Below are 19142 nucleotides of genomic sequence, written 5' to 3'. Positions count from 1 at the left end.
CATTGAAAAAAAAATGTGTATGCAGTATTTACCTCTGGCATACATAATTTTATAATTTTAATCTTTATATTAAAGACATAGAACCTACTAAGTTCAAGAAGCAAAGCCATGAGACAGGATCACTGATATCAAGGAAGTTCCAATGTAGTTGAAAACATTTAAGAAGTGTCCTAAAAATGCAAACTAATTTAAAGAACCATTAAGAAAACACCAGAAAATAAAGCAATGGGAAGTCATTACCCCAACCCCAGCTTCCCTTACCAGTCCTTAACTCGCATCCTGTTTTCCAAGCCAGAAGGAAATTAACATTAGAAGCCTCCACTCCTGAACTAAAACATGGTTTACATCTCTCCAAGTCCCCTCAGTCAAGAGTGGAGGTTATCGTGCATATTTTCAGTGACTTCAATTGGCACCTAAGGAAAAAGGGAGTGCAATCTAAAAGCTGTGATGAAATTAAGATCCAACTAGAAAAAATGCAAAATCCAAGTTCAACAATTCTAGATGACGTACACTAAAAGGGACTCAAAGTTTTGATTACCATGTGATATTAAAAACAAAGAGCAACTGTTTTAGCCACCGGAGAACATGTCTCTGAGGAAACTAATGAATTAAGAATATATTCTGGTAGGTGTAATGATCTCATAAGCAGGTGAGTTATTTTAAAACCCCATGTCATAAATTCACTACACTGTTTAATTTTGATGACGTGTGTGGATGAGGAAACTGGCCACATGGAGAATTCACTTCCTCCTTTTCTTCAACCTTTTTCTTCCTCGCCCCCCCCACCCCCACCCCCATTACGTAGAGCAAGTTCCCAGACTCTATCCATCTCTTACAAACATACATTGATTGCCTTTAGGACGAAGGGACTCCCCAAAAGCCATTCAGGAGTCATTTTAAGAAAAAAATTTCTTTTCAATAAATGTCTTCCAAGGTTTCTACAAAGAAAACTGCCTAAGCCTCTCCCACCCCAACAAATGTTTTAAAGACAGTTCCAAATTAATACGGTAATTGTTTTTAGTTTAAGTTTAAATGAATACTGAGGAACACAGCACCATGAAGAAATGGGGTAGGTTGCCAAGATCTGTCAGAGAAGGGTTCTGTAAAAGGTTATGCATAAATTAACCAAACAATTCAATCAACAAACTACAATTTTGGGTGACTTGGTAAAGTTAATTTTAAGCCACGCAAAAAGCTTAACAGACATTCCTCTTTAGTTTTTACCATCTCGACCAATACACTAGAAAAGTGCTATCAAAATCAGATAAACAGCACATTTCAAAGCCCAGAGAGAAGAGAATACAAAATATAGACGACGCAGTTCTCACTACTGGATCACCTGGTGTTTAAGGTTCACCTATAACTGCAAATAAAACTTTCTCAATTGACAGTAAGTTTCAAGTACTGTATTATCTCACTTTTCCTCTATATTATAATTGGTATTCCAAACTTTGAATTCAAGTGAATTAAACAAATATTTCCTGAATTTCTACTACAAACAAGTAACCTACTAGATGCAAGACACAAAATAATAAACATGACAGATGTCCCCTTTCCAAGGAAGAACAGAAAGGTTATCTTGATTTTTTTCTTCCCCATCCACCCTCCATCCAATGTGTCTGATAGTTAAGTTGGTGACACAAGATGAATCAACAACAATCTATACTGGGTACATATTTTATTGATTCAAGTTTGGACATCATACATTCTATTAAGCACCTGACCTGCAACTTTTTTTTTTTTTCCTCAGAAAACAGTGGTATTTCTAAAAGCCCACCAGATTTGGAACATACTCGTTTCAAAAACTTACAAACTTAAGGCACAGCTCTTCCAGATTCTCTCCTACAATGAGCTAGGATTATCTAAACGCCACTTTCACCGGCCACAGAACATACAGCATTTTGATCTTTTCTCTTGATTTTAACAGCATCCTGAAATAATTCTGGAGACAGTGTTTTCATTCCCTCGCTTATAGAAAATAACCAATTCATACCTTGTATGGTTCCAAAAAGTAATCCTGCAAATCAAAAAAGACTGCCAGCTGGCATCAGGAAGACACCAGCCTGCGATGGAATCTTTCCAGAAGTCACCTAGTCAGAGATCTAAAATAAGACAAAGTCAGAATCCTGGCCCTGGGGAAACAGGTGGTGGGGTGTTCTGCTGGGCGTGCTACAGGGACCTGAGTGAAGCCTGTAAAACAAAAACCTGTTTACAACAGGCCCTTCACAGAGGAGCCAAACTATAAGACCTAGAGTGGAGACACAGTTGCTGAGCTGCCTCTGGGCTCTGTTTCTGGCCAAGCCACCTTGAACTACAATCAGCAGAACTACCAGAGGGAGAGAGAACATCATTCTGGAGTCGGGGGTGGTAGGTCCTGACCTAGGAGTCACGGACCTCACTAGGTCTGACTTCCCCACTCAGGAGACTGAATCCTTGGGAAAGCTCCTGAGCCCTGTGCCTCATTTTCTTCAGGTACAAACCTCGTTATCCCCAGGGGGCTGGGGTAGGGTCCCAGACAAACAGAAACACTGGGTGTCACCACTGTTACGAGACGAAATGCTTATCTCCTGGTTCCACCACTGGGGGTGGTACAGCACCTTCAATTACTGATTCCACCTATTTTTCTGTCCTCATAGCCAGGTTTGACGGCAATTAAAAAACAGGAAGCTCCTTGCTGCCCCCCTCCCAAAACACTGCCAACTTGATTGTCCAATATAAAATATTTTGCTGCAATTGCAGTCTTAAGAGGCAATAACTTAGAAGTTACTTTAGAAGTTGCACACACAAAAAAAGATCTCTTCACTTTACTTTCCTAGATCACAAAACTATGTTGTTCACCAAGAAATCAAACTTTGCCCCCTACTGTCCACAAAACAATAGTGATAGATTAGTCACTCTTTCAAAAAGTCCAAGAAGCAAAAATATGTATTATTCCCAAACAGCCACTTGCAGCTGAGGGAATAAGCCTCTCCAGCAAACCGAGGAAATGAAGCAGCATATAAGGATGGTCAAGCACCTTTCAGAAGGAAGGGGGAAACAATAATGCAAATGCCATTCGTGCAGAAGAGCAACAGGCAGACCTGAGAACACGGGAACTGGCATGAGAAAGCTGCAGTCAGCAGCCTTGAGAACCGTTCCTGGTGGACTTGGTCTTAGGCATGACGAAGACTCAAGGAAAAGGCACTGACCAGTGTACTTAAAAGCATTAAAGCTGCTGACCCGTTACTTCCTCCTGCCACTGGAACTATACCATGAAAGAAAGAAGCAGCCAAAGAAACATTTTATCTTTATGACTTTTTTCTAGATGCTTTGGAAAATAAATGTTATACTGAGAGGAGGTTCCTGATACATCTTGCTGTCAAGAAAATAAAACTATGGGGTTGAAAGGCTGGGGGTTTCATGTAATTCCACACACATTTGCCTGGGATCCGTTCTTCCTGGGACAACAGCAGAATTAAGACGATCGTAGTGGCGTCTCTCTCCAGCCACAACTTAAAACTTGGCAGGCCCTGTGTTGCATAAATCTTCACCTGTGACTGGGCTCCTGGCAAACCAGAAGTTACTCCTACCACAAAAGAGACTCAAATGAAACAAAAATGACAAAGAAGGAAGGAGGGGAGGAGAAAAGAGACAAAAACTAAGCAAATACATACACACAAAACTGACCAAGAATAGCCACTCACTCCTGTCCCCAAAGAAATATGTAATGACCAGGCCATATCCCTAATGCCCAGACTACAGATATATGTCCCTTTTCTCAATTCTTCAAGGGCAATTAAGACCGGGGGTCAGAGGGAAGGGAAGAAGTTGTGACATCTTTTAAATTATCATTTTCTGCCTCATCTCTTTAAGTAGACAGACCAAGAAATGAGGACAGGATGCTTTATAAACTTCTCTAAAGCTCTCTCGGTATCTAGGTCTTAGTAATAACGTGCAATGAAATAGTAAGTGTTACACAATCTTCCTGGCTTCTGAGCATAGTCCCAATACAAAAATCTTGACATTTTTTAAGAGCCTTTAACAAAACTAAAAGAACTTGAGATGAATTTGGAAAAGGTCTACACTCCAAGTTACCCACCCCGCAGCCCACATATACCAAAGCCTTTCATATCACATAGCAGAAGCTCCATTGACAACTTTCTTCAACCTTAGGGAGATAAAATTCCCTTTTTTTTAAAAATCAATTCTCAATTCCCCACCCCCACTCAACGATGAAGACATCCCAGAAGCCCCTCATTCAGACGCTCCAGGGCACCCCAAAATAAGCAACACATTCTTCTAAAAGAATCATGTAATATGGGGAGATGCTTGGTACCAAGAGTCCTCTTTAAGTGCCTCTTAAAAATAAGTTCAGAATATACCTACAATAATTTTTTAAAAAAACTATACACACTGTTCATTCAGAATAAGTTTTTTAAAAATAAGCATACACCTTTTACTCACACTCCAAATAACAAAAAAATTTAGCTGGACTGGAGACTGAGCCAATTTTTAAAACCACCAGCATTAAGCTCCTATTATTCTGAAGGGTTTTGCTAAGACGTTCAATGCAGGGACACATTCTCATTCCGCGTTAAGACTGGCCTAGCTCAAGTGGCTGCCGGGAGAGCAAGGTTTGAAAGGCATTGTTCTAGCCTCAAAAGCTACATTAGTGCTGGACTGATAAAACAGATCTTCGTATCTGTTTGCCAGGCTGAACAAAAAGTTAACTAAAAATGTAAGTGCTGCAAGTCACCAAAAGGAAGGCTCTACACTGACATTTTCTACCTACTTAGCATTCATCTGTATTCATCTCACTAGACATTAACACACCAAAGTTGCTCTCTGCTATTCAAAGTGTGCTATTATGCTCAGGAGTAGATTAATAATATCCACCTTCCCTCTTGTAAAATAAAATTACAGCATTGGTCCAAACATGACGTGTGGAGCCTCTTTGTGCCTCTGGTACTCACTCTACTGCACAGGTGGGAGAAAGCTTTGCTGAAGGTGCCCTGCTGTTTCTAGAGGTGGGGAGAAAAGCTGATGACTGAAAATAATAACGGGGAAGGGGAGAGAGAAACGACACATGTAAACCTCATACCTAATAACCTCTCATGTCCGCTTTTTTTACAGCAATTGGAGGGGAGAATGTCTCTTTTCATCTGACACCATCAGCAATGAAGGTAGCAGGTGGACACAGGCCTCTTTTAAACTGCTCATAACATCCTATTACGTTTCACAGCACCAAGCAACTTCTGCTCACCCCAAAGCATCTGAACCAATACAAACAGGCAACCGGCAGGAAGAAATCCCTGCTCCCAACAAGGGCAGATGTAACATCCTGGAGGAGGGGGCAAAGGTAAGATAAACTGATGGGAGCATACCTTAAAAAGAGAAACTGTCTTGCAACCAGGAGTTAAGGAAGGAGAGGTCCAAGCAAAAACTTCTCTAACTGAAAGAAAAAGGAGACTCCAAGATCTAAATTTATAAGGAGCAATCTAAGGTAACTCAAACACTTGTAAACACAAAGAAAACCAAAAGAATATGAAGACTTTAAAACCACTGCCTTTGTCTTTATATCTGAGTAAACTTTTTAATTCCCATGGCTTTCAGAACTGTAGCTTGAGAGTCACAAACTCAAATACCCACAAAGGCCAGGCAGAATTTATTCCGAAGTGAAATAAACCATGCTCCATAGCAAGGCGCAGTTAATGAATATGGGCTCAGTTTTGCTCCATCCTCCCAACTTTTCAAGAGATACGAAATACAGCTCTCGATCTTTGTATATTTCCCAACACCTAAATCAACGACTCACTACTTTATTTAAAATAGAGTTTAGGCCAAATAAAACAGCCATAGACAGTATGCACCCCATGGGCCACCATTTGGGACCTGTGGCAGAAACTATTTGTTCATTTATACCCGTTTCTCCCTTTCATCCTCTAATACCAGCAATTCACTTGGTCACAGAAAATACAGTTAATCCCCATCTTATACAATAGAATATGTTCCAAGACACACCCCCAGTAGATGCCTGAAATCACAGATCGTACCAAACCATATAGACACTGTTTCTTCCTATACATACGTATTTGATAAAGATTAATTTATAAAATAGGCACAATACGGTTTAACAATAACATAGAACAATTATAATATATTGTAATAAAAGTTAGGTGAATGTAGTCTCTCAAAATATCTTTTTGTACTGTACTCACCCTTCTTCTGATGATGATTCTGATGATGGTGCTTCCTTAAGTCAAGAGCTTTCACCTTTTCACTTCAAGGAAGCACTTTACGGCTCCCCTTGGGCACATCTGAACTGCCAGCGTCACTACCCTTGTGCTCTGGGGCCGTTATTAAGTACAATAAGGTTACTGGAACACAAGCAGTGTGGTACTGAGAGTAGATCTGATCACCAGATTGCTACTAAATGCCTAACAGGCAAGGAGTGTACACAGCGCGAAGAGAGAGTTCATCCCACTACTCAGAACAGCGTGCAATTTAAAAATGTACTGTTTAGTTCTGGAATTTTCCATTTAATGTTTTCAAATTGCAGCTGAAATCTCAGAAGGCGAAACAGTGGATAAAGGGGGACTACTATATTCTTCAATGAGTGAAATGTAACAAAATGCTTACAAGTCAAGCGGAAGCCACGTAAGAAAATGAAACAACAAATGAGTCCCTTGCACATGACCCAGAATTGCCAGGCTAGAAGCAGGACTAGCACCGGACTCAGAAGCACAGACAGGTGACTATGGGAGTGAGGGCTAGCCCACAGAAGAGAGGATGGCTATGGGTAGTTCAAGTTTCTTGCAGAGACAATGGCAGGGAAGGAATGAAAAGTCTATGGCACCAATGACCTGGTAGTTGGAAAAAGTCCATGAGTCATTCACAGCCACAGGCCAGAAAGGACCCCAAGGGTTTAAACAAAATAAACCAGCAACCAGTAAGTAGCACCTAGGGAAGAGAAAGTGGTGTTGAGTAAACTCATACAGAAATAGGCCTTACCTGGAAACAGGTTATAAAAACTTGCTCACTCTATAATAAACTTTGTATATTTAAAATGTTCTGGACTGCTCTGCAATAAAGGTGGGTGATCCTCACCGCACCAGAGGTACCTCCAATAGAGACGTAGCATCGATGAAATAGAAATAGCTCACTTTTGAAAAGTAACTCAGAGGACACTCAAGGTCAAGTACAATCAGTTCCAGGATTATTTTCCCCACCTTACTCAATTCACTGAATTTATTTTCAAACACACTGTGATTTAATTGCTTTGAGAAATACCTCTTGTAAGTCTGATATACACAATGATGCCTAAAGAATAAAAAATTTGGGGGGCCGGCCCGGTGGCTCAGGCGGTTGGAGCTCCATGCTCCTAACTCCAAAGGCTGCCGGTTCGATTCCCACATGGGCCAGTGGGCTCTCAACCACAAGGTTGCCAGTTCAATTGCTTGAGTCCAGCAAGGGAGGGTGGGCAGTGTCCCCTGCAACTAAGATTGAACACAGCACCTTGAGCTGAGCTGCCTCCCGGATGGCTCAGTTGGTTGGAGCTCGTCCTCTCAACCACAAGGTTGCCGGTTTGATTCCCGCAAGGGATGGTGGGCTGCGCCCCCTGCAACTAACAACTGCAACTGGACCTGGAGCTGAGCTGCGCCCTCCACAACTAAGACTGAAAGGACAACAACTTGACTTGGAAAAAAGGCCTGGAAGTGCACACTGTTCCCCAATAAAGTCCTGTTCCCCTTCCCCAATAAAAAATCTTTAAAAAATTGTTAAACATCCTTTAAAAACTAAACAATGAGTACTTTCCAATAACTTACTTGACAGGACATCTACCAATGACTGTTCACTTGGGGTGGTGAGCAGGTATTGAAACAAGCAGGAAAAAGAATGTATTTCTGTGTAAACTCCCTATTGTAATGCAAAGGAATAAATCCTTGACAAGAGATTAAACAAAATTCAAATCAGGAAAATACAGACTGATTAATGTAAATGCTTAAATTGAAAATTTTTATTTCTCATTGAAAAAAAGATAAAAACTTTAAGTTAAGACATTTATATTTCTGGAATGTCAGCTGACCAAATTCTCATAATTTCACCTATAATCTTTTAGCATTATTTATATTTTCAAGACAAAGTTCATGTTAAACTGTCCTTCCAAATTCCATCCTCATAGATCTAATACTTATATCTATTTCCATACTAAAAAGTTCAAAGTCACAATTCTCCCAAACCCTCTCTGTAGTTTGGGAATTTTCTCTTTCCTCATGGCAGCAATATATATATGATGGTATAGCATAAAGAATCACCATAAACAACAGTTCATAATAATACATTGAAGGCCAAATATATAAAACCTAATCTATGTGGACCACCGATTACCTTTCCAATTCAGTAAACATTGTCATTCTACTGCCAAAAATCTTGTAGTTCAATATGCTCATCTTCACCCTGTCTGTGAGATGTGCGGGGGGCGGGGGATGGGGGTGAGGTTTCAAACTCAAGAAAAGGTTAAGAAACCAAGGCCACAGGTAACTAAGCCAAAACCAGATGATGGCAACTTCACACTCCCAGCCTAGTATTTTCCACCTGGCTCTGCTAAATCAAGAATTTCAACTTAAATGACAAAACCTACTGAGGCAAGACCATTCAGTAGCTGAACTGTCAGCATTGTATTCACAAGAAGACCTTACATGTATAATATTTGTTCACTAAATCAGAATGGATTTTAAAACAAACTGTGAGGATACAAGGAAGCTTAGAGCCTGCCTTCAATGAAGCTAAAAGCCCACATGCTAGTGCTAACACTACAGCAGACAAGAACTAATCATTCCCATCTTCACCCTGCTGTCACCAGTGTAAGAAGACTTACAATTTTCAAAGTCCTATTTTTCCAAATAGAACCTCATTTTAACACTCTTTACTCCAGAGGGCAGGATGGTAAAAACTGTATGGGAATTTCTGTGTATGTGCATTTCTCTAGGGAGAAAGAGCCAACAGCTTTCCTCAGATGCTCAGAGATTCAGAACTCCTCAATATAAACAAGAAATTTCAATTTTACAGTAACTCCATAATAAGGAAATATAGGAAAGGTAAGAATTCTAAAACAACTATTGCTCCTATTCTCATAAGGAGATAAAATTAGTTAAGAAAATGTCTACTGAAGCTTGCAGTGAGTCTGACCACTGCTAAACTATAAAAGCAAAATGAAATAAAATGAAATCCCATCCAGAAAGAAGTTAATCAGTTTGACATTTATGAAAATAGTTTTTGTGATATTCCATTAACATAGTCTGTAGAGTTGAAATAATATCCAGTATGAATAGCTCACAACAAAAATTCTGCAGAAAAAAAAAGCTAGTCATGTAGAATATAAATTTCCTTTTCATGAGACAGACTCCTTTTTTAAGTCACAGGAAAAAGGTTGGTATAAATCTATCACTGTTAGATTTAGATAAGGGAAAAATACAGATATCTCAACCTAGGAGTTCAAAATTTATCTGACTTAAAGCAAAACCTTCAACATGTTTTTAAAAAAAACCCTATCATTCTACTATAACTATCTCACGATAAATAAGTCTATTGAGAAAAATTGTCAAGTTTTTTTCAAATAGAGAATTTCTAAAAGTGGGAAAATGGGTCTTGCCTGTCAAAACTTATTTGCTATTCATTTTCAGTCAGAAAATGACATAATGGAAATCTGTAATATAGACAAGTACTAGGAAAGTGCAAGTTTAAAAAAAAACACACGGTAACTTGCAATTACTAAAGCAACCTTCAAATTGGTTTGGTTTTCACCCCACAGCACCTATTCCTATAACTGCTTTGGTTATTTCACCTATTCCACTCCTTCCCAAAGCACCTATCCTTCTCTGCATGAAGATTTCTTACAAGGAAAACCCTTGTCTGTCATTACACAAAACTATTCAGCAACATTCAAAAGAGAAACTCACAGGTAAGAGTATCCATGAAATTGATGCAAAGCCTAACCCAAAGCTCTGAAAAAATAAATAATACCTTTACCAAGAACAGATATTTTTATGTGGATCAATCACTGGGAATTTAGTATTGGTATTAAAGGGGAGGATACCTATGGAAATGCACCATAGGTATCTTCTTTCTCACAGAAGAGTCACCTTTTGTTTTGTTTTATACAACAGAATTACAAGGCCAGAGATACAAAAAGTCATCTTCTTTTAAACAAGGAAAAATTCTCCTGTGACCTTACTAAATTAAAAGTCATAATATACATCATGCATGCTAAAAGCCAAATCTGTTTATTTCTTGTTAGTGAAAAATTTCCTCAATAAGCCACAAAACTTCTATAGAATCTTACTATACTAATTCCTATTTTTAATTCAGATTCTAAAACTTACCAATCCTATCTAAAGCATAATAAAACATGTATCTTTCCATACACAAACGCCTTAAAACAAAATATTGTCCTTCAAGATTAAGTGCCTTGTTTCTACTTAGCACACTTATATTACTTGAAATCAAGAAAGGAAAAGCAACTGGCATTGCAAACCAGCTGGTATCCAGAATCAAATAGACGATAAACGTTCTTTCCTAAGAGAAACATGAGTTTGGCATTAAAGTACCAACATGTGAGTTCTGTGAGTAACCAGAACCAGTGAAGACTTCCACATCTGAAAAAAGAAACTGGACAAAGCATAGAACATTCTATGCATCTAATGTCCTCCAGAGTTAATTCAGGAGCTGGGTGTGGCATCAGCAATGCATAAAGCCTTCGATTTCAAATTCTTTTACGTAATATAGGAGAATAGAGCATCAATACTGGCAGCTAAATAAATTAATAATCGAGAAAGCCTGACCAGGATAGCTACATAATGTGGGTTCCAATGGAAAATGAAAGTACAGGGTCCTCTTGTCCAAAAATGTAAGAATTTCAAGGGGAAGGGGTTATGTACAGATCACATGCCCATAAAGCAGCCCTGCTTCCAACCAAGTACCTATGCTATTTAAAACAACAAAACAAAACAAAACACCTAATCCGTGGTTCAATATGGTTATTGGCCTGTCCAGCTGAGGATCCAAAGAATCAGAACTGGGAGGACTGCTATGGGCAGCTTTTCCACAGGGTGGCACACCATACAGGTCCCACACCACCTATATAGTCCCCCAATGCCATCAAAACATAACCTGCCCTGGCTAAGGACTGCAGATCTCTAGCCTCCCTTATTTCCAAATCAACACTATTGGTGACAAAGATGGTAATAAGAATGTAATGATATAGTGAATTGAATATGATTTCAAATGAGAGCAAAAAACTGACCCTACCATGCAGACCAAGCGATCAAAACAACGAATGGAAAAGTCAGACTTGATAAGATGTTATTTCAGAGTATCCAGTCCTTTGGGGGAAAAGAACATGAAGGGTAATTTGCCACTGTGGCGCTCTTGTGCCATGCTACTTCCTGAAAAGCGTCACAGATTATTTTTTAAATGCATTTTTCCATCAAAGAAAGAGGAAAGGCTGAGCCCAGCTTAGAAGTCAGGATATTCTGGATGGCTTTGTTGTGTGCTTACAGAGAACTTGGGACTTGCTTCTAGAAAAGTATGTGTGTTTGGGGGAAGAGGGGAGTGAGGCAGGATGGGAAGCAGTATTTTTAAAAATCATAATCATGTTAAGAAAAGCTGAAAGTGGTAACAAGGATTCAGCCAGGAACATCTGTCTGTATACAAAGAACCAAAAGGCTGGATTAAGAAATGGGGTAGTAGAAATGCCGCTTAGAGCCTTGTTCTTTTTCATAACCCACTGGGTACTGGGTCTGAACTAAAAGCACCAAAACCTAGACAGAGAAGGAACTTGAGTCTCTGGTGAAGAAGCATTAACCAGAACAAACCTACAGAAAAAAACCCAAACCAGAAAAGGAACTCTAACAACTACCACATCCTGAGCTTAGTAAAAGGAAAGTAAGGTTCAGTAGTAAACAACAGAAGTGGCTGGCCGACACTGACCAGTTTGGGGTACCTGTTCTATTCTAGAACATACCTTAAACCTAAAATTCTCTTGAACCATGTAGAAAGAGTGTGTGCAGCTTAAAACATCTGACCTGACATGATTCCTAAGAGCAAACACCACACACTGTAGGAAACACTTGAAGATAAGGTGAAGGGACCTTAAATGCCTAAGGGGTCTGTCTCGAAGAGGAAACAGAAAACCTCATTCCCTGAATGGTGGCAGCACAGTTACCAGTTTTGGGGCCAAAAATATTCTCTCAAGAAGGAAGAGAAAAAAGCAGAGGAATCCTAGAAAATTAGATGTAATGTGTTTCTTCATAATCTAAGTTTTCCTACCCCACCCCAGCCATTATCTACCAGATGTTTTCTTCTTGCTCCCTCTGAACCTCTCCTCCCTCCATTTCCAAGGGCACTTTCTCTAAGTAGGCCCTCACACACACACCTGAGCTGTGTTAAATCAATAGTCTTACAAACCTCTTAAAAAAGAATAGCCCCCAAACAAGCACAGTAACATTCCAGCCCATCCAACAAAATAGTCACCATTTCTAGACCCAAAGGTCCAGATGAGAAAGTAGATCCAGGAAAGCTTTTCCACCAGCTCACCAAAATGGAGACTCTAGGTCAGCTTCCGCAAGAAAGAGCTACCTTAGCACAATGAAAAATTCAAACGACTCTAGGGAAATGAGAAAATTGTCTTCAAGGGCAACTAAACAGTATTTCAAACAAACCGATTTTACTTGAGGGAATGGGGAAATTACACCCCAACTGGTATCGGAGTGGTTTTAAATGGACTCATTTACTGTAAGTTTGGGGGCTGAGCTACATTTTTATGAAGACAATTATTATGGGTAGGTCCACCAAAACATTAAATTTTAAGAAGCTCTTTGTCCTTGCTGGAAAAATTTCATTTGGCATTGTTAAGCATCCTTCTTTGGGGAGGCTTTACAGGAAAATAGGTAACGGGTAACAAATCCTCCTTTTCTCGCATTTTCAGAAAAGGAGATGAAAATTGTATCCTAATCTCCTAAAATGCTATTTTGAATGACCATCGGGACAGCTACAACAAGGAGCTCTAGTTCACATCTAGGTTTGGAGCTCCATCCCTCTAGGATAACAAGGAGGCTTTTAAGGAAACACCGTGAAAAGACTGCTGGTCACTATCATGACCACTGGAGGAACACCTGCTAGCGAAGCGGTGCTGGTCGGAGACGGACTCCACCACTGCCACCAGCGCACGCACACACGTCGGTGCACGGGGGCCGCAGGTCGGCGCTCCCCGCGGAGCGGAAGGCAGTGCTGCCGCAACCACCGCCAGCCCAGCGAGTCCAAGCCCAGAGGCTGCCTCGCCCCGCGGCGCAGCCCGCTCCGCGATTCCCGCCCAGCGCGCTGCTCACGCGCAAACCGGGATGCGACCCCACGCGGCCGCGCCCGGCCTCACCTAACACCACGCAAGGGGGAGAGAGCGGCCCGGGATAGCTAGCCTCTTGGCTCTGCCTGGGGCAGCCGCGGTCCCATATCCCCTCCGCACACTGCGTGGCTGCTCCAAGTCTCGAGACACCTCGGGAGGTCTAAGGACCACGCGCGAGGAGGCGCTGTACCAAGTGGGCACACCACCAGACACCACCCGGCTGGAGTGCAGACGGCCTCCCCCAAGACCGAGGTGCCTGTCGGAGTTGCCTGTCCGCCACGAGAATCCTGCCCTTTTACTGGAGAAGCCCCCTCCCCCACTTTCCCTCCAATACACTCACCTGCGTCTCGGCGCAGTTCTCGCACTACACGCGGCCGTACCGGGCACGTCCACGCCTGTGCACGCTGCCCGGCACGACTGGCCCCGCTCGGCTCCCGCCTCCCCCCGCCAGCTTAGGCCCCCAGGAGAGGCGGTGCCACCTCCCGAGGCGCCCAGTTCGCACCACACTCCCGCCGTAAGGGGCCACGCTCCAAGAACTTCGCGTGCACAACCTGCGCCGTCCCCACCAGCATTCCCGCCCAGAGCCCGGACTCGGGCGGCCACCGAGCCGAGGCCGGACTCCGCACAGCGCCGCGCAAAGCAGCCTCGGCGTCCTAAACAGACCTGGGCACGGCGCGGCGTGCGCGCCCTCCCCGCCCCCACCCCCACGCCCCCCGCACTTGCCTGCTACGACTTGGAGCTGCAGCTGCTATGGCTCGCGCCTCGGGCCGTCAGCACAGCCGCGGAGGAGTCGCTCAGGGCGGGCTCCGTGGAGAGGTGGTGGTGGCGGCGACCGTGTCGTCCCCAGTCCTCGCGGTGGCAGGAGGGCAAACTGGAACCCGGCGGAACCCCCGCCCCACCCGCACCGGCGACCGGCCTCTACACCAGGCCGGCAGCTGCCTCAGTGACGCCCGGGCGCCGCGGTCCCGCCGTTTGTAGAGGGGCGGGGAGGAGGGGCTTGCTTGGAAGACCGCCAGGAGGCGGGGCCGGCGGCGAGTTCGCGGCGCCGCGGCTACAGCCGCCGGCGCGTGCCCTGCCCTGCCGCCCAGCAAGTGGGTCCCTGCGAGAAGACGCCCGGCCGCGGCCGCTGGGCTCAGTCCCTCCCGGCTTCTGATTCTGAGCAATCGCCCGGACCAGGTTCCCCTGGCAGCGCGGAAAGAGTCACGGGCCCAGAGGCGACAGATTCCAGGTTCAAGTTTGCAAACCCTGAGGCTCCGGGCGCTAAACAGGGAGCCAGAGCAATCCTAGCAGGGGTTACTTTGATACATATGTGTATCAAATATATATACATAGAAACATATACATATATTGCAAGCAGAGTTAAAAGGCTCTCCCCCCCCCCCACTCACTTCTTTACAGCCGAAGGGTTCTGTCCTCCGCCAGAAAACTAAAGGCTCAGCCCCCGCTGTCTCTCTCTGCCTCTCTGGATGTATTGTAATCTGTCGTTCAAATAAGCCCAGAGTACCTGTGCGGGGTGCTATACTCTGCTTCAAACGCAAAGTAGGAAATCCTGCACTCGACTATACAAGCGCCTGCTGCTCGCTGCATCCTTCCAACGCCCCCCCACGGAAGCCCCGAAATGGCCAACTCTTCACCGAGGGGGCGTCCCATCTCTGTCTTCCCTTGGCCACCCCCACGCCCGGGTAAATCGCTTTTCCCCAGAAAAACCTGTGCCTGTCCTCAGACCCAGCCCCATGACCGAGAGTTAAAACCCACCCCGAGCCACGCGGCCCGGATGCACGTTTTTACACCTGCTCAGCTGCTTAATTACGAAAGCACCTGTCATGTTCGGTGGTTTGGGGTTTTTGTGTGTGTGTTTTTCATTGCAAAGGCTTACTTTTTAGCCATCCCTAAAAAACTACATTTGAGAATATCACCTGTCATTCCTACCTAAAATCGCAGGAGGTAAGAGAGGAACTGAGCAGTGGGCGACTGAGTCGCCGCAAGAACGTGACCGAGGTTACAGCTTCAAGGGCATGATGCGGGTTTGATGCAGCAAGGTCCGCTAAGGGCGCCCAGGGCTCCCCGCCCCTACGCGACTGGTGGAGAAGGTGAGGAAGGATTCTTCTAACCCAGGGCGGGGGCTGGGGAGGCAAAATGCCCTCTTGTCAAACCAGGCATAATTTCAACCACCGTGGAAATGGAGAGACCATCCCTCAACTTGGGGGACCCAGATTGAGGACATCAGAAATAACTAATTGATTCTATACCAGCATTTCTGTTGTCACTCCCAAATACGGTTTGCAATTATATGACCTTAATTGACTTTGTATGGGTTCCTGGGAAAACTGCTCAAAGCTCCTGTGCCTCTTTGACCTCCCTCGAAACAGGTAATTATAGTATTCCCATCCCAGGAAGGCAGGGTTGCTAAAAATGCCTGTTTCCAAACGTTTGGCAAAAATGGGCCTACCGAATTTGCCCAATCCAAGCCTAAGCCTCTTAGAATACCCTATGCCCTACGTCCTGAAGCTGGCTTCTTGAAGTTATGAGATCCCTCTCTCTCAACAGTTCCCCAAGTCATCTTCCAAAACACTTTTACCTGCAAACGTTGTGTGTGTTTTTTTTATAGAACTCCAGTACAGGTTAGCTTTATAAAGTGGGGTGCCCAAACACTTGGTTAAAAGAGAGAAGGGGAACCCAGGAATGCCTGATATAAGACAGACTCAGGGAATGACAACAATAACTAAAACAGTTATTTTTTTAAATACCCCAAAATGCGACTTTTAAATACATTTTCTTTTTTTTTTTTTGCAGACATTTGTTTATTCTTTTATATGTCCCATTTAAGAAGCCGTTTTTACCAAGGAAGTCTTATGAACCCAAACAGACTTCCTACCCCTTCCATTCCCCAAAACACACACACACACACACACACACACACACACAGACCTTTCTCTGACCTTTAGGAACCGATTTCCAACTAGGAAATCATTTCTTTGGTTCCTATTGTCTGCTCTGTACTCCCCCTTCCCATTCTAAGCCTACATTTTGTAGATTGCAGTGTAGGCCTAAAAAAAAAAAAAAAAATCTCCATCCTACTCCCAACATCCAGAGGATGGGTATAATAAATAGGAGTGTGGAGAAGGGCTCAAGTTTAGAATCTTAACCAACAGGGGTGTTTGTACATGAATAGGGGAGGGGAGAGAATCCGTACATTTCAGGGAGAAAGTACAGAGACATCCATCCTGGCCCAGCAAGTGTTAAGAGTAAATACTAAATGATTGACTTTTTCTCACTCTCGCCACAATAAAGCCAAACAAAATACTCAGTGTCTACATCAGTTTCGCTAACCTGTACTTGAACGGAAAACGAGGGACATAGCCAACCTCCAATTTGCCACAGTAGTATAGCTCTCGTGTTAATTCTTTCCAGACCTGAAATAGGTGGGTACGTAGCAACGTGCTGGGCATAAATTAAGCAACAATGGCCATGCGAGATTCTGTTCGCCGCGGAGCTCCCGTGGTGGACACTGCCACCTTGCCATCCCCAGCCCCCACTGCCTCGGATAAGGCAGAGTCGAGTCCGGAGTAGGCTGGCCACGCGTGGTCTTTTCGAATCCCGAGGGTGGGTGGGGTGGAGAGCAGCGAGAAATTAACCACCCCAGCTGGCTTTGTACCTTTTCCCCATCCTCTCCTTCTCAAGCACCACACGGGCGCTCTCACGCACACAGTCGCCCACATCCCCTCGTGCCAATCATTTAAACTTCTCTTAGGCAAAAGCAGCACCTCATTCACTGTCACCACGACCCCCTCCGCCCTCCCCGCCCTGCGAACACCCTTCCCTTTCCCCACATCTACCCTGGATTCTCTTTTTCGCAGCAGAAAGCCAGCTGGTTTCTCCTAAACCCTGGGAAATCACAAAAGTTAAAATGAAGCTGGTGTCTGCCCAGCATCTCATCCCCAACCATCTTTCTCCCGGCGCCAGTTTAACAATAGCTATTCGAGAAAGGGCGGGGGTGGCGTGTGGGGTAAGGAAGGGGACGAGGGCTACGGAGCCGGGCTGGCTCCCGGGGTGGCTGCGAAGCCTCGCGGCGGCGACGGGGTTCCCCCTCGCCCCGAAGGCGAAGGCCACCGCGTAGGACCACGGACAGGGCTTGGCATCCACTCCCCAGCGCCCAGCACTGCGAGGCTCCCCGGCCGCCACCACGCCACAGACCCAGCTCCAAGGATCTTATTTACTCTTTTCTGAACAAAGGGAAGCTCATAGCCGGCGCAGGCTGAAGAATCCGGCCCTACACTGGCTATCTTCTTCCAAACCAGAATCACGGTCCTTGGCGCCTAGGAACCAGAGCCCGCACCCCTCGCGATGACGAGTTTTGACAGCTTCTACCCAGCCCAGCCCCAGCCCAGCCCCAGCCCTCGGGCGACAGGTACTTTTGTCAGTCAACTACAACTCGCTGCCGGGGGCAGCACCTAAGCCCCATCTGGCAATCCCGTCTCCCCAGCACGTTATCCGGTTAATGCAATTAAGTCCGGGGTTTCCGTGGGTCCGGTGGGCGCGTCCAGGCTTCCAATGCCCCCTCACCGTGCGAACGCCTGTCCCGTCCTTCGGCTGCCTTGGGAAAGGAGAGGCATGCATCCCCCCCCCCCCAAAGCCAAGTTATCCTTCTCTTCTCATGACAGCAACTTCCAACCTCCATCCCGAAGCTCGCTCCACGCCTCAACTCCCATTGTACCCCTGCTCTACGCTGGCCACGTTTCCCACCTAAGTTTCTGCCGCTGACATTTGCAAACATTCAGCACGCCAAGCCTGCGGCCACCGTCTCCGTGAGCCTAGCTGTCTAGAATTAAAAACGCGGAGCAGCCGCTCTGCAAGGAGACCGACATGGGCAATTAACTTCATAGTCGGCATTCCGCTCACTTACAGGTTTTCTGTGTTTGCCAGCGCATCGCTGCAACTAATGATTAAAGAAACCAAACCGAAACTTACCTTTCTCCCTTAAGGTTTGTGTGTGTGCGTGTGTGTTTAAAGTAACGGTGCTGTTCTCCCAATAAGGATGAGCAAGAGGCTGCTGGATAGTTCTCTAAGACAGCACGAAACCTAAAACTGTGCTCGGCTTAAAAGAAGCAAAGAAAAAGAAATGCTTTCGACCCCAAAGTCCAACGCTAAAAGAAATTGGAGAAAAAAAAAAAAAGAAGAAAAGAAAGAAAAGAAAAGGGGAGGGGAAACTTAAAAAAAAGAGAGTTTGGAAAGACGGAGACACTACCCTCCGTTTGCCGTTCAACTAAACAAAAAGGGGCAAGAAAAACAAACGAAGGAACAAAGAAAAGAGACGAAAGAACGTTTGTTTTTCAAAAAGACGATGTCTTTCTCCTTGTTGCTTTTTAGTAGGTCGCTACAGGAGTAAGCTGCTGCATCTCTAACTGAGAACAGAGATAAAGGGGGAGGACGTCTTAAAAGGGAGGTGGACTGGACCACAGATTTATAGCACCGTATCACCAAGCCCTCTCTGCCTCCGCACTGCCGGGTGTGCAGCTGCTCTGCCGGGCTCCTATCCCGGGCAGCGCGCGCGGAAGTATACGCCGAGGCGCGCCACAACGCAACCTGCTCATCTCCCCAGCATCCTGATTGGCCTAGACGCTCCCATTGAGGCGGCCCCGGCGAGGCTGCGTGACACGATTGGATAGGAGCTTGTGTCACTCTGCAGAGCTCAATGGAGTCCCGTTTCAAGGTAAGTTGTGCGGAGAGGTACACACTTACCACTGGCGGCGAAGGGAAATGCAAG

General features: G+C 44.7%; 1 protein-coding gene across 13 annotated transcripts in view; it reads right to left on the bottom strand.

The window, feature by feature from the left end:
- Window positions 1-18910, bottom strand: part of ELAVL2 (ELAV like RNA binding protein 2) — a 132339-nt gene extending 113429 nt beyond the window's left edge. For 3 of the 13 annotated variants that reach the window (XM_081066374.1, XM_081066356.1, XM_081066364.1), the window contains exon 1: window positions 18347-18881. The gene's annotated coding sequence lies outside the window, so the exon portion shown is untranslated. Of the gene's footprint in view, window positions 1-13718; window positions 13825-14101; window positions 14527-14766; window positions 14875-18346 lie in introns of those variants that run through there. The other 10 variants (XM_081066365.1, XM_081066358.1, XM_081066377.1 and 7 more) reach the window with 10 other exon arrangements.
- Between the last annotated feature and the right edge of the window lie 232 nt (window positions 18911-19142).

This window comes from Rhinolophus hipposideros (genome assembly GCF_964194185.1).
Source record: "Rhinolophus hipposideros genome assembly, chromosome: 11".
NCBI classification, from domain to species: domain Eukaryota; kingdom Metazoa; phylum Chordata; class Mammalia; order Chiroptera; family Rhinolophidae; genus Rhinolophus; species Rhinolophus hipposideros.
The sequence above is the reverse complement of the archived record's forward strand: the minus strand, read 5'-3'. Positions and strand labels throughout refer to the sequence as shown.